The 15,033-nt window shown below is 36.8% G+C and overlaps 1 protein-coding gene and 1 pseudogene across 1 annotated transcript in view; both read left to right on the top strand.

The window, feature by feature from the left end:
* AHI1 (Abelson helper integration site 1) overlaps positions 1-15,033 on the top strand; it is a 213,661-nt gene that overhangs the window by 158,587 nt on the left and 40,041 nt on the right. The gene's annotated exons all lie outside the window — the stretch shown is intronic.
* On the top strand, positions 1,579-13,835 carry LOC136316420 (rho-related GTP-binding protein RhoQ pseudogene; annotated as a pseudogene).

Here is a 15,033-nt window from a genome sequence, read left to right as displayed (position 1 = left end):
CAGGTTGAAACAAAATCCAGGCTGTCTCCTGGAACACTTTGCCATTCACCTAAGCATTGCATTAATTAGTAGAATTTTAAATATCCTAGCATAACTGGATTTTTTTTTTCTTAAGTGAGAAGTGGGGAGGCCGCGAGACAGACTTGCATGCACCCTGACCAACATCCACCTGGCAAGCCCCCTATGGGCGATGCCCTGCCCATCTGGGGTCATTGCTCTGTTGCTCAGCAACCAAGCTATTTTTAGCTCCCAAGACAAGGCCATGGAGCCATCCTCAGCGCCCAGGGCCAACTTGCTCCAATCAAGCCATAGTTGTGGGAGGGGAAGAGAGAGAAGAGAGAAAGGGAGCATCTCCCATGTGCCCTGACCAGGAATTAAACCCAGGACTTCTGCATGCCTGGCCAATGCTTGACCACTGAGCCAACCAGTCAGGGCCTTAATTGGAAATTTAAATGTTGATTTATTATTCTTTCTCATTATATGACCAACTTATTAACAAACTGTTAATTTATTCATTCTGCAGTTACACTCCTAGGTTTTCTAAGGGTTTGATAGATAAATGTTTATCACACAATTTTTCATCAATAATAAATTTAATGTGTGTTATAGTTTTATTTTGAAAATATATCTAGATGTTTGTGATGTTTCTTGCCTTTAACATTAACATTATTTATAAACGTACTTATCTAAAGCCTACAAATTTGATTTTATTCTGAAACTCAAATTTTATATCTGTACCTATTCTACCATATTTTAAATTGTTTATTAGATTGTTAGCATTGTTTATCCCACTCTGCGTTCACAAGATTTCTGTATATTGCATTATTATATATTAGTGTAATATACTTTATACATCTATTAATGTAAAATATATCTCACATTTTCACATAATATTTGGAGCAGCTTGTTTTTGGATAAATGCATGAGAGTTCAAATGAAATGTCTTTGATCCAAAGGAGCACTTTGTTTTCTCTGATCTATAGGGTTTTCCAGGAATTCATAGTATGTAAATTGGGGTGAATGTATCCCTATAAAACTCATAAAATAAAACCTATAGCCAATCTCTTCCTGTAAGTAATTGCAGGGTGGAGAGAGAACTGATAAACTATAAGCTTTTATAGCTTAAGTCATAAAAGAATCTATTGTCACTTTTCGATAAAATAGCAATGCAAAGTTCTACTGAATGTTAGTGCAAAATAGGTTTCTTTAAGACCACTGTGAGTTCTCCATAATACAACATTTTTCTTAAGTATCAACACATTCGTTTTTCACCCAGACACTGTAAATTGTGACGCTTATGTTGATTTTACCATCAGCACACTCCACTGACATTTATGATTTTCTTAGCTTTTTCCCCCTAATTTTCTTTTGACTATTATAAATTTTTCTACCTGGAAAACTTTTTTAATTCTGAAAATTTTATATTACTGGAGGACTATAACACAACAGTGGCATAATCTGAATGTATTTTCTAAATTATCAGAAAACACTAAGAATGTGCATAGGACAGTACAGTACCGAACACCAGGCAGGTCTGAGAGTAATATGGCAAAAGTAGAAATACAAAACATATAAAACATGCCCGGGCTGGACAGCTCGGTTGGCGAGAGCATCGTGCTGAAGCACAGAGGTATCAGTTTGATCCCCCCACCCCGGACAGGGCACATACAGGAACAACAGATCAATGTTTCTGTCATCTCTGTCTCTCTCTTCTCCTCTCTCTCTAAAATCAATAAAATAAACATTAAAAATATATTTTTATATATAATACCTGCTTCATGCCTTGGTCTCTTATAAAAGTTAGCTGTAAACACTTAAATCCCAATACATGAAATGGATAAAAGTTCAGAACAATATGAAACAGATGGCTTGTCACCAGGGCTGCTTGTGCTGAAGGAAAGCACTATGGGTTAGGTCTTGAGTGCTGTAGGAATTCCCAGGACTAGAGAGTTTGGGGAAGCTGTTTAGAGAAGGCTGTTTGGGAAGGTGCTACTGCATAACAAGGAAGGATGGGATTTAAAAAGGAATAGGATATTCTAGACGAGAGTAACAGTGTGACCAAAAGATCCATAAAAGTAAAAATACACACATTTGACAGATGAATAGACAGTTTGACTGAAGCAGAGTATTTAAGAACATGAGCTAAAAGATTAGAAAAGGTAAATTGGGCATGATTTATATAGATTGCTGGATGTTGGATAAAGAATTAAGACTTTAATAAAGAATTAAGGCTCAGTATAAGCAATAGTAAGGAATTTGAGCATGAGAATATGACCAAGGGGGTAATGTAATTATTATTTTATTTTTCAATTACAGTTTGCATTCAACACTATTTTGTATTAGTTTCAAATGAACAGGACAGTGGAAAGACATTCATAAACTCCCAAAATGTTCCTTCCAATAATTTAAGAGTCCACTTGGCACCATCGTCACCACACTTTATGGACTACATTCCCCATGTTTTGCCTTACGTTCCATACCAATTTTGTATCTACTAATAGTATTTCTTAATCACTTCACCTTTTTAACCCCACCACCCAGTAACCCTCCCCTCTGGCATCCATCAGCCTGCTCTCTGTATGAGTCTATTTCTATTTTGTTGGCTCATTTGTTTATTTTGTTGTTGATATTCCGCATATAAGTGAAATCATATGGTACTTGTCTTTCTGTGTCTGCGTTATTTTACTTAGCATAATACCCTCTAGGTCCATCCATTCTGTTGCAAATGTTAAGATACCATTCATTTTTATGGTCAAGTAATATTCCACTGTATATATGTACAAAAGGGTAATGAGAAGTATTTGCAGACTAGAACTGATGATAGGGCCTGACCTGTGGTGGCGCAGTGGATAAAGCATCAACCTGGATAAAGCATTTACACTGAGATCACCTGTTCGAAACCCTGGGCTTGCCTGGTCAAAGCACATGGAGTTGATGCTTCCTGCTCCTCCCTCCCTTCTCTCTCTCCCTCTCTCTCTCCTCTCTAAAATGAATTTTTTTAAAAAAGAACTTATGATAGGGACTCAAAAGAAAAGTGGTAAACAATGATTCCAAAACTGCAGACATAGATCACTGAGAGAATGATGACTTCATTAACAGACTACATGTTTTTGAAAACAGAAATGAATGAAAGCTGATTTTTATAGAGAATAACAGATTCAATTTTAGACATGTTAAATTTCAGATAACCAAAGGCCATGAACAAGTAGAAATGTTCAACAAAAAAATGAGAATATAGGCTTGGATCTCAGAAAAGAGGATGAGTTTGAAGATCTAAATCTGTTATGCTTGACAGGGCCACAGCCGCAGAATTCAGAAGGGAGACCCAATAGTCAGAAGGGCTCAGGTTTCAGTGTGGGAAGTCATTTGCATTATCATGGGCAGGGAGCAAGCAGATTCTTCACGACAAGGGTATCCACAGCTTTCTGTCCAGGGCCCAGCTGCACAGTTCTCACAGAAGTATTATCGTGCCCACTTTATAAAGGATGAAACCGAGGCACTGAAAAGTGAAGAGGCTTGCCTAGGATCACACAGTTAGTAAACAATCAGGAGGTTCTTTTCTTTTTTTAATTAACATGCTACCAAAGAGCCTCTGGAGTTCTTGATATTTGCCTGACTACTTTTCCAAAGATTAGCCGCCAGTAGTGGGATACTGTTATAGAGCTATGAGACATTTCTAATTTCTACACATTTCCAGTCACCTGGTTTCAACATATGAAAAAGGTGCATCAACTACACTAAAGAAAAAGCCCCTTTGCTTGTGGATACTTTCCTTCCTGGAAAACAAAACTGGTTCTACCTTAAAACGCTGTGTTTTCATGACTTACTCAGGTTTTGTATTTTACTACAAATGATTAAGATCTTAGCTGTACTGTTTTTCGAGACCATTGTAAGACATATCAGTTTCCTCTTCCATGAAAGCAGCTCTTAATATGTTTGAAAGTATCTGTATCACATCCATTTACTTCTCTTAATATGTGTTGATTCTGTTCCTTCTTGTTCACAGTCTTTGGAAAAGCAGTTACTGTTCTAACTGTGATATGAGAAATGTAGTGGTATTAACAGTTTCTGCAATCTGGATACTGTTCATATTGAACATAAACCTACCGTAACTCCTTGATGTTTTAAAGATGCTATCAAGACTTATTTTCCCATTATTTATATATTTGTGCCTCAGTATCCTCATCTCTAGAATGGAGATAATAATTATACCTACTTTATTTGTGTTGTTCTGTTGTTTCAAGTACTGAGTACAATGTGTTAACACTAACAGTAATCTCTCAGAAACTAATGTATAACACCAAGGGCAGTTGTTCATTTGTCCTTGTTGAATTTCAAATTTCAATCTTTTTTTTTTTTTAGGATTTTTATCTATTGATTTTATAGAGAGGATAGAGAGGGGAGAGGAGCGAGAAATACCAACTCATAGTTGCTTCACTTGAGTTGTTCATTGGTTGCTTGTCGTATGTGCCTTGACCAGGCAAACCCGGGGTTCGAACCAGCATCCTCAGCATTCCAGGTATATACTTTATCCACTGTGCCACCACAGGCCAGGCTCATCAATTTATTTTTGAGTCAGTATCTGGCCTGTAAAAATTCTTTTGAATTCTTTTCTTCTTATTATTAGCTGTGATAATAACTTTCTTCCAACCTCTGAAACACTGACAAAATTAATAATGCCCCTTATTCAGAACATCAGAAAAATATTAAATAGCAAGCAAAATAAAAATAGTGAAAATTTCCTGACATGGGCAATTTAAGTTTTTATTTATGTTATTTTTATTGGGGAATATAATTTAAAAGCAATTTTAAAGTGTTACATGGCATTGTGCTTACCAAAGCATTTACTTGCATATTTTTTAAAAATAAGGTTGGTGATTATTTGAAATTTTCCTGCCAATCAGTATAAAATGTGACCCCTTTATGAGGAAGCATTGATATGGTCTATAGAAGAAGTCAAAACTTGAGTAGATCATGCCAGAAAATAATTTTTTAAAAAACAATTATTTAGAAAAGAAAAAGTGTAACCTTCATTATCTTATGAAATACTCTCCATTTTGGGGAGAAGTGTAATCAAAACTTATTAAACTAGTGCTCTGTTTTTCCTGCCTACATGAACATCTCCCAAATGCCACTATAGTACTAACGTTCCGTAGATTCTTTCTTCGCCCTGATAAACGTTGAGTTCACCTATTTCCTTCCTTCTGGGGTACTCTTCATCCCGCCACCAGCTCAGTGTCCCCAGAGATCAGTCTCTGCGTGGCAGTCAGCAACGCAGACACCTCTTGGCATTACCACATGATTGGATCACAGATTAGTATGATGCATCAAGGTTGAGATAAATTCCTAAAGGGAATGGAATGAAACTTCACAGTTTTCTTGTCACCGTATCTCTCCTGGTAGTATCTGATGGCAACATGAGCAGGCTTCTCTGAGGGCGCCTTTTGGATTCAGAGCTTACTTTGCCAAAACCAGAAATACATTTCTCTTTTCAGAAATTGAGGTGAAGTTAGTAGATCTGTATTTGGTTTGGAAAATATGGCTGTATTTATAGTTGTGGGTGTTTTACAGAAATAGCTTACTACTACAAAATACCATTTCTTTATGATAACTCAAAGAACTTTAGGAATTGAATAGTAATTATTATACCTATCTTTTATTGGGCACTTACCTCTGTACCAGGCACTGTATAAAGTGCTTTATGTAAGTTATCTCCCTTGAATGTCATAATAATTCTAAAAGATAAAAGTATTATCGTCATTTCCCAGTAGGGAAACTGAAACACAAAAGGTCTTTAAGGGTCTCCCAAATTATTATGCTAGTCGAAACAACCCAGACAGAAAAAGGCAAATATCATGATTTCACTTATACATGGAATCCAATGAACAAAATAAACTAACAAAATAGAAACAGACTCATAGATACAGAGCAGACTGACAGCTGTCAGAGGGAATGGGGACTAGGGGAAAAAGGTGAAGAGCTTAATCAAGAAAAACATAGACACAAACAACAGTGCAGATTGCAGGAGGGAAAGGGGGTGGGGAAGGTGGAGGAGGGCAGAGGGGGCATAAGGTGATGGGAGACTTGACTTGGGGTGATGAACATATAATGTGATACATTATGGAATTGTGCACCTGAAATCCGTATAATTTTATTAATCAATGTCATCCCTATAAATTCAATAAAAAAATTTTTAAAGGGTCTCCTAAAACATTTAAATTAAATGTGTTAATGCATTTTGGTAGATGAGCCAACAAGATGGTCTCCCTAAAAGCAGAATCAGTTTATGTGAATAAGTCATTAAATCTAATGCCACTCAGTGGAACAAAGCAGATTCTGTGGAAATTGGGAGCAGTTCAGGTAATATTAACAGCAATTAATGCTTGTAAAAACAATTTATTGTTTTAAAAGCTCCGTTCCATATGTTCATTATGTCATCTGATCTTTGTGTCGTCAGTGTAACTTATAATGGGGTTAAGCAGGAGCCGCAATGCAGGGTATAGACAACTGAGCCGTACTGGGAGGGCTGACCAGAATGACGGGAAACAGGGTCCTAAAGGTCTGGGTTGGAGGAGGGACGTAGTCCAACACAGATTCCTCCCACGTAGTAAATCTACCATGGACATTATCTCAGAAAGCCAATTTCAAAAGTTTTTCTTGGAAAATATCCCGTCCACTTGCCTAGAAATTTAATTAGATACGATTTGAGGTTAAGTGGATAAAGTCTTGGTAGATTTCCTATGAGTAATGGTCCTTCACTTCTAATAGCTGTGGGACGAGTTACAGACACAAGGAGCAGAGGGTAATCTGGATGTGAGAAGGGGAACTTGGGGTTTGGTGGGAAGAACGGGGCCCAGAAGCTGTGGTTTTTCTAGCACGCTGGCAGAGTCACCTGTGACCTTGAGAAAGGAAATTACAAACACCTGCTACACTTCAAACTCTGCTACCCACATGCCACAGACAGCTGTTTGAACAGGAGCAAAGGATGAGAAGGTGATTTTGAGTGCCACCCAAGAGCGAGGTGACTAGGCTTCCTCGCTTCTTCCCTGAAACCTACTTGTAAAGCTCGTTGTATACCCTTAAGTTTCGGCTGACACCAAAGTATGAATGACTCCTCAGTTGATATTTCTCATTTTAATTATTTGTTCTTCTTTCCATTAGAAAAAGTCTTTATAATAAGCACTTGGGTGATTGACCATTTGGTAACCCAAAGAACCTAACAGTGAACACAGCTCAGTAAAGTTGCCGTGTTCGCAGGAACCTCACTGGGCTTTTCACTTTTATTTTCTGTCAGTGGCGCAACTAGCAGCATAGTTCTTACCAGCAAAACCTTGGTGATCAACGAAGCATCTCCGTTCCTCTATGTGTTGCTTTCTCCCTGTCTCATACTGTATTTCCACATCCACAGCCAGACTCAGCTCTCCTCTCTGACATGGAGAGGGATGGGCTGTGTATGTTTGCTTGTATTTGTTGCTTTTTTATCATAACCAGCTTCACCTTTCATAACCACGTGATGTTCTTTTTTTTTTTGCACTTGATTTTAGCCAAAAGGCCAAGATGCAATGATGTTCTTTTTTTAATAGTTTCATTTTGATATAATTCAAATAACATAAAATTTACCCTTTCAAAGTCTACAGTTCATCAGGTTTTAATATATTCACAAGAGTTTTGCAACTGTCGTCACTCTCTAATTTTAAAACATTCAATACAACCCCAAAAAGAAAACCCATACTCATTAGTAGCCACCCCACTTCCATTGCTTTCTCTCCTTAGCCCCTGGCAAATACTAAACTACCTCCTGACTCCATGGATTTGCCTATTCTGAATATTTTATATAAATACAGTCATATCATATATGACCTTTTGTGTCGGACCTTTTTCATGTAGCACAATGTTTTCAGTGTTCCTCCATGTCATAGCATGCATCAAAATTTTATTACTTTTTATGGCTAAATACGATTCTCTTATGTGGATATACCACATTTTATTTACCTTTAATCTGCTGGTGAGCATTTAAGTTGCTTCCATTTTTAGCTGGTATGAATAATGCTATATGAACATTCACATACAGGTTTTTGTGTAGACATATTTTCAGTTCCTTTGGGTATATATTTAGTCATGAAATTGCTGTGTCACGTTGTCTGTATGTTAAACATTTTGAGGAACTGTCAAAATCTTCCCTAAAGTGGCTCTGACCCATTTTACAACCCAGCAGCCATGTACGAGGGTTTCAGTTTCTCCACAGCCTCATCCACACTTACTGTCCTGTTGTTATATCCATCCTAGTGGGTAGAGTAGTGTCTTCTGTTTTGGGTTTCCTTAGTTACTGATGATGTGAGCATCTTTTGAAGTTTTATTTGTCTCTTCTTTGGAGAATCTATTCTAATTCTTTGCCCATTTTCTAATTTAGCAAATCATATTTTACTATATAATTATATAAAATTAGACATAGTTTTAAAAATATGTTATCTGTATATACTGGATTCAGAGCTTATACTCAGTGTAGAAATAATTTTTTGTTTTTAGAAATGTAGTATAAGTAAGCAGATCTATTACGATAGTAATGATTTAATATATGAAAATTAGTCAATGTAATAGGCCATAAAAATAGCATTAAGGGCAAAAACCCACACAATAATCTCAATAGATACAGGAAAAGCATTAACAAGATCCGCCATGCCTTGTATAGCCTTTATCAGGTTTAGGAATTTCCTTTGTATTCTTCCATGTTGAGTGTTTTATCTGGAAAGGATGTTGGCTTTTGTCATTTTTTCTTCCTTCTTTTTCTGTCTATTCCTCAGACTAGATAATCTCAATTTGCTTACCTCAAAGTTCCACAGATTCTTTCCTCTGCCCATTCAAATCTATAGATGAGACAATGACTCTGTTGAATATTGTACTTTTGAAATCCAGAATTTCTATTTTTTAAAATTATTTCTGTCTTTCTGTTGATATTTGCTATTTGCTGATATATCATTCTCGTACTTTCTCTTAGTTCTCTTCTTATGGTTTTCTTTATGTCTTTTAACATATATATAAATTTTTAAAAAAATCTTTGTCTAGTAAATCTAATACCTGGACTCTCTCAGGAACAGATGTTACTGGCTTTTTTCATTTCTGTGTAGGATTATACTTCACTATTACTTTTTTTATGTCTTATAAATTTTTTGTTTCTAATTGGACATTTGAGATACTATAATGTGGCAAACCTGGAAATCAGACTCTCTACCCCTCCCTTTTATGATTTGTCTTTTTTATAATTATTATTCTTACTACTTATTTAGTTTGTAAATTTCTTTGAATAATTCTGTATAAAGTTTGTATTTTTTGTGTTGTGCAGACTCTCTACCCCTCCCTTTTATGATTTGTCTTTTTTGTAATTATTATTCTTACTAGTTATTTAGTTTGTAAATTTCTTTGAGTAATTCTGTATAAAGTTTGTATTTTTTGTGTTGTGCAACCACTGAGGTACCCACTTAGCTAAGTGGTCATCTAATGACTGGACAGAGATTTCCTTAAAGGCCTGGCACCAAGAAGTCCTGCAGCCTTTCCAAGGGGCTCCGTGTGTGCTTGGGATGTGTTTGTAAAGTTTTGATATGCAGTTTTTATCACTCTGCCTTACATACCGTATTTCCCCATGTATAAGATGCACCTTTTTCCAAAATATTTGGGGCCTAAAAACTGGGTGCATCTTATACAGTGGTTGTAATTTTTTTACTTGCATTTCCGCTTTTTTGCACTTGTTGTTGCACTCATTGTTGAAGACAGTGGCTTGTCATCAGACACAGATGAGGACAAGCTAATGGATGGGAGTTTTGACAGTGATGAGGAGTTATATGAATTTTATGATGAATAAAACTTGAGTTCAATAACTTTATGTAATACATTTTTTTTCCAATTTCGGGCCCCCAAATTAGAGTGCATCTTATACATGGGGAAATAAGGTGGATTTCACCTTCTTGCACAGACTATGAAGGTCAGCCAGAGGTGAAAGATTGGAGCCTTCTCTGGTCTTCCCTGAGCATATACACAGTCCTGCACATGCATGTGGCCTTCTAGAGTTCCAGGAATGTGTTGAGCTTTTCATAGTAACTTATAGGCATGTCATTTTCCTTTTAATTTTTTAGCCACCCCTTTATTTGTCCTAACTTATTACATCACCTAAGTTGTAATTGATCATTTTTGACAAGTTCCCCAGAGATATGACTGTCCATACAAGCAGGCTCTGAGTCACCTCAAATAAGTACAAGCCCTGAGAATGGAACTTTTCAGGGGCTGCCACATAGGTCACATAGTGTCACTTTTCTGGAGTTGGGGCTTTGGAGGCACTCTGAGCCTGTTCGGCCCTCTCTTATGACTGCTAGCCTGCTTTAAAGTATGGAGTATAAACTTTTAACTCCTAAAACTGAGTATCTGCACATTATGAACAATACATTATTTGCAAATATTGAATGTATTTTGTTTAAAAAATAGTCTGTATCTAGTTTTTTTCCTAGTAATTTAAAATTTACTCATACCTCATGGTTTAGTAAGATAATTTAAAGAAATGTATAGGCCCTGGCCGGTTGGCTCAGTGGTAGATCATCGGCCCTGCGTTTGGATATCCTGGATTCGATTCCTGGTCAGGGCACCCAAGAGAAGCACCAATCTTCTTCTCTATCCCTTCCCCTCTCGCTTCTCTCTCTCCCTCTCTCTCTTCCTCTCTCTCTCCCTCTCCCTCTCTCTCTCCCTCTCTCTTTCTTTTTCTCCCCCTCCTGCAGCCATGCTCGATTGGAGTGAGTTGGCCCCAGGCACTGAGGATGGCTCCATGGCCTCTGCCTGGGGCACAAGGAGGAGCTGGGTTGCTGAACAACCAAGCAGTACCCCAGCCGGGCAGAGCATCACCCCCTAGTGGGCTTGTTGGGTAGATCCCAGTCAGGGTGCATGTGGAAATCTTTCTGCCTCCCCTCTTCTCACTGAATAACCAACAAAAAAGAAATTTATATTTTAATATTTAATATCAATGTGCACTCTGTTACTATTTATTGCAGCTTACAAGTAGAGAAAGAGAAGAGTGACTAGTACAGATATTAAAGGTATCTCTTTTTTAAAAGGGTCACCAGAGCAATAACAATGAAACATCCAATAAAATGGAAGCTCCCTGAGGGCAGAGATTTTCATCTGTATTGTTCACTACTATCTTCCCAGCCAGTAAGAGTAGCTGATAGACTCAGCTAATTTTAAGTATCTAATAATTATTGCTGGATAAACAGATTTAATCTTTCAGTTTTGCTTGTTTTTCTATTTTAAAATTTTGCTAATCTCTTAGAAATTGTAGGGAAACCTAAGAAATGATTACTATGACTCCTAGTTGCAGTTTGAGCATGACCTTGTTGAAAAAATGACAAAGTAGATGTTAAAATACTCAAATCTGGAGCAGGTCAGGTCAGCATTTTGTGAGACAAGAGGGCAACTTAAGATATGTAAAACTAATAAGAAAGGAGGAGTGGGTTTACTTTTAAGTCTCGCCAGAAACAATTTGTTACAAGATTTGGCTTAATATTTTAAATTGTTTCCTACCCACTCAGTTACGTCACTTGATACGTGCAAAGAATAGTGTACATGTTCTACAGAATAGGTTGAAAGTACTGACTAAACGCTAGGTATGTCAGCATCTCCTGGGAGGCTGTTGGGCCCCATCCCCAGACTCCATGACTTCACTTAGTCTGGAATGGGACCCAAGATTTGCATTTCTAACAAGTTTCCAGGTAATGGGCCACTTGTGGTCTGGAGACCTCACTTGGAGAACTCTAATGTAAACCAATGATTCACAATTCTCTGTTTACTATCCTTCCCAAGAAAGAAAATTAAAGTACATTCCCATTTTCCTTTGCTAACAACAAGGTATATATTCTAGTCTATAAAGTTCTGTGTCATCCACTTGATTTTTTTAGGAAATAACCAATAAAAAGATGCATGTTAAAGCCTTTTTTAGTGAAGCACTAATAACTATAACCACATATGTCAATTGTGACTTCTGTAAGAAAAGGTTTAATTGATATTAATCACCAAATAAAATTAGTGGCTTATTTTTAAACTCCAAAGGTCAGGTCGTTTCTATTTTCTGAAAGAAAGCAGTATTTACAAATGGTAAGTTCAGAAAAATGCTTTATCATTATTGTTTTATTAATACAAGCTTTTCTGGTGCAGTGTTGCAGCAATGAAACTAGCTCTTCTAATTCATGTATGATTATAAATAATACAGCCACACTACTATCCACCAGCTTAAATATATTTAAAAATTTATGAATGCTAATGGTATGGATGTTCTCCTGAAACCTATGTACTCTCTTATTGATCAATGTCACCCCACTTGAAATTTAATTTCAAAATTTTTAAAAAAATTATGAATGCTAGTTTTGGGGGGGGGTTGGAATAGTTATTTGAGTACCTAGTATGATGGAATTTTAAAGCTGGAAAGTATACCAAATTTCATCTGGTTGAGTCCCCTTAGTTTACAGATGTTCCATCTGAATGGTCTATAATATATGTATACTTTAGTATTGGAGGCCCAGACAGAGCTGAAAACCCACTGTCTTGATTCCTAGTTTGGGATTCCTTCCATTACCCTCGGCATTTACTTTACCAAGAGGTATTTGGAATCAAATATGCTCAAATATTTGTTTGGTGAAGTGTTTAAGGTTCACATATACTAACATTATATATAGCAGGCTAGGAACAGATAGTTTGTCTGGTGCAGAGACAATAAACTTTGTGCAATTATTTACTTTCTTTATCTCTGTTTTCTTAATCTATTATCTAGATAAGATCAGTTAAAAATAACAGGACCTTGGTTTCTTTCTTATAAATATCTTAGAGTCGTCTTACATAGTATTTGTGGAAATAATCATAAGAGACTGTATCACGTGATGCTAGAAACAGGGCTGTATTTTTCTTTATTCCTCTGGTGAAATAAAATGTAGTCCCAATGTCACTGAATAGTAAAGGAGTCATCTGAATACATAGTAATGTATTTCTATAAAATTCAGGATTTATTTTTAAATTAGGTTTTTTACTAACTTTGCTCTATTTTTCTATTTTAATAGTCAAGACCAAATAGTCTTCCATTGACATTATTGAGAAATAAGACTTTCTTAAACCTTATTTTATTTCACTTGTTAAATAGTTACTGGAGGCAATGGCTAGTATCCGCTGGAGCCAGGACTGTGTCCGCAGGCTGTCCAGTAGCAGCACGGCTCACTGCCGTGCACACTCATCCTCCCGTGCGTGGTGGTTGGTGACAGGACTGTGGGCAGGATGTGCTACTCAAGAGCTATGCCAGCGACGCCTTCCCAGAGAGCTAAGTGTCCGCCATCCCCTACCACTGCACAGTCAGCATCACCATTAGTAGGCAGGCGGTACCTCCTAGGACTCGGTGACACGGCCGGACAGGGAAGTTATGGTCACACAGGAAAACTATGATTGTCTGAGACCTTTATCTAATCCAGTGACTGATGTCTTCCTTATATGCTTCTCTGTGGTCAGGGTAGCCTCATTTCACAATGTACAAGGAATGGGTACCAGAACTTAAGGAGTATGCGCCAAATGTAACTTTTTTATTAACAGCAACTCAGCTTGGTCTCTGAGGTGACCCCCAAACGTTAGCAAGACCAAATGTCATGAAAGAAAAACCTATATGTGTGGAACAAGAACAGAAAACAGCAAAAGATATCAGAGTATGTTGCTCTGTGCAGTGTTCGGTGCTATTTGGTTAGGCTATCGTAGCCATTTTAACTTCCACAAAACACACAGGGATAAATAAAAAAAGAATAAGATCAAGGCGTATAAACTGTTGATTATGTGAGAAACATCCTCAGTGACCAAGGAAATGGTCCATTTCTCTGAGCAAGCATATGAAATGCTACAATTATACCCAGACCTCTTATAAATAATGAAGCAGTTTAAAAATGAAAGAAGTGGGGGAGAAATGCTGTCCTCAGAATTCTATAAAATTCATTAAGTGTGTTTCTAAAATGTCTAAGAAGCAGCAAACAAAATCTGAAGCTGCAATCTGTTATGAATACTTCATTTCAACTAGAAGGTGCACAATCCGGCCAGGGTTTCATAGTTTGAAAAACTTCTATCACATCATATTGAAATTCTATAACAAACATTGCTATAAATGAAACTGCCTGGCTTGACCATACACATTTCTGCATAGTCATTATTTAATCAATACAAAGAAATGTCTTCTCCCTTCGCTCCAATTAATTTTTGTATGTAAGTAGCTTTCTGTTCCAGTATATGCAGAGTGGGGAAGTAACAAGGCCATCAGGTAGCCAGTGTCGCTACATGCAGACAGAAAATGAGCCATACTTGAGGAGTGTCTGAGATTTAAAAAAAATGTTTTATTATTATTGAGGACAAGTTAAGTGTAACTTAACTATTTCTATATTGAACCTTAATGTGCTTTCGTAAAGGATGCCAAAAGTGTAATAAGGTTATAATTGCATTTGTCATAAACACAAACAATGTACATTTTATTTAGTTAATGTTCATTAAACTGTAACATGGCTCCTGGCATATAACAATTACTAAGATGTTACTTTTTATTTCGTCTTATACTAATTGGCGATTCTGCCAATAACTGTTAAGAGGTACCCTAACAAGCCTTTGGCTGAGTGCTGATCAGCATGTGTGTGAGATAAATAAAACTACCCAAGGAAAGAACCACTCAAAAGTAGTAGGCTGCACAAGATGGAAATAATTCATATTTCAGACAGCCAGAATGGTAAAACCTGCTAATATATAAGGCATCAGCTAGAATTATCAGGAGAATAATTTACACCCTGGATTGGGATTTATTGAGTCTTAGAAGAAAGTTTTTCTGAATCTGCTTTAAAAATGATCTCTAGTAACTACATGCCAAAAAAGGTCCAACACTCTTTAAAGGAATACAAGAAAATCCAGCAGTCAAGAAAGTAAAATTCACACAGCTTAGTTTTCGAGGGCTGTTGAAACAAATACCAGCAAGTCGTTGTGGCTTAACACAAA

This window comes from Saccopteryx bilineata, chromosome 12 (assembly GCF_036850765.1).
Source record: "Saccopteryx bilineata isolate mSacBil1 chromosome 12, mSacBil1_pri_phased_curated, whole genome shotgun sequence".
Classification (NCBI taxonomy): domain Eukaryota; kingdom Metazoa; phylum Chordata; class Mammalia; order Chiroptera; family Emballonuridae; genus Saccopteryx; species Saccopteryx bilineata.
The sequence above is the reverse complement of the archived record's forward strand: the minus strand, read 5'-3'. Positions and strand labels throughout refer to the sequence as shown.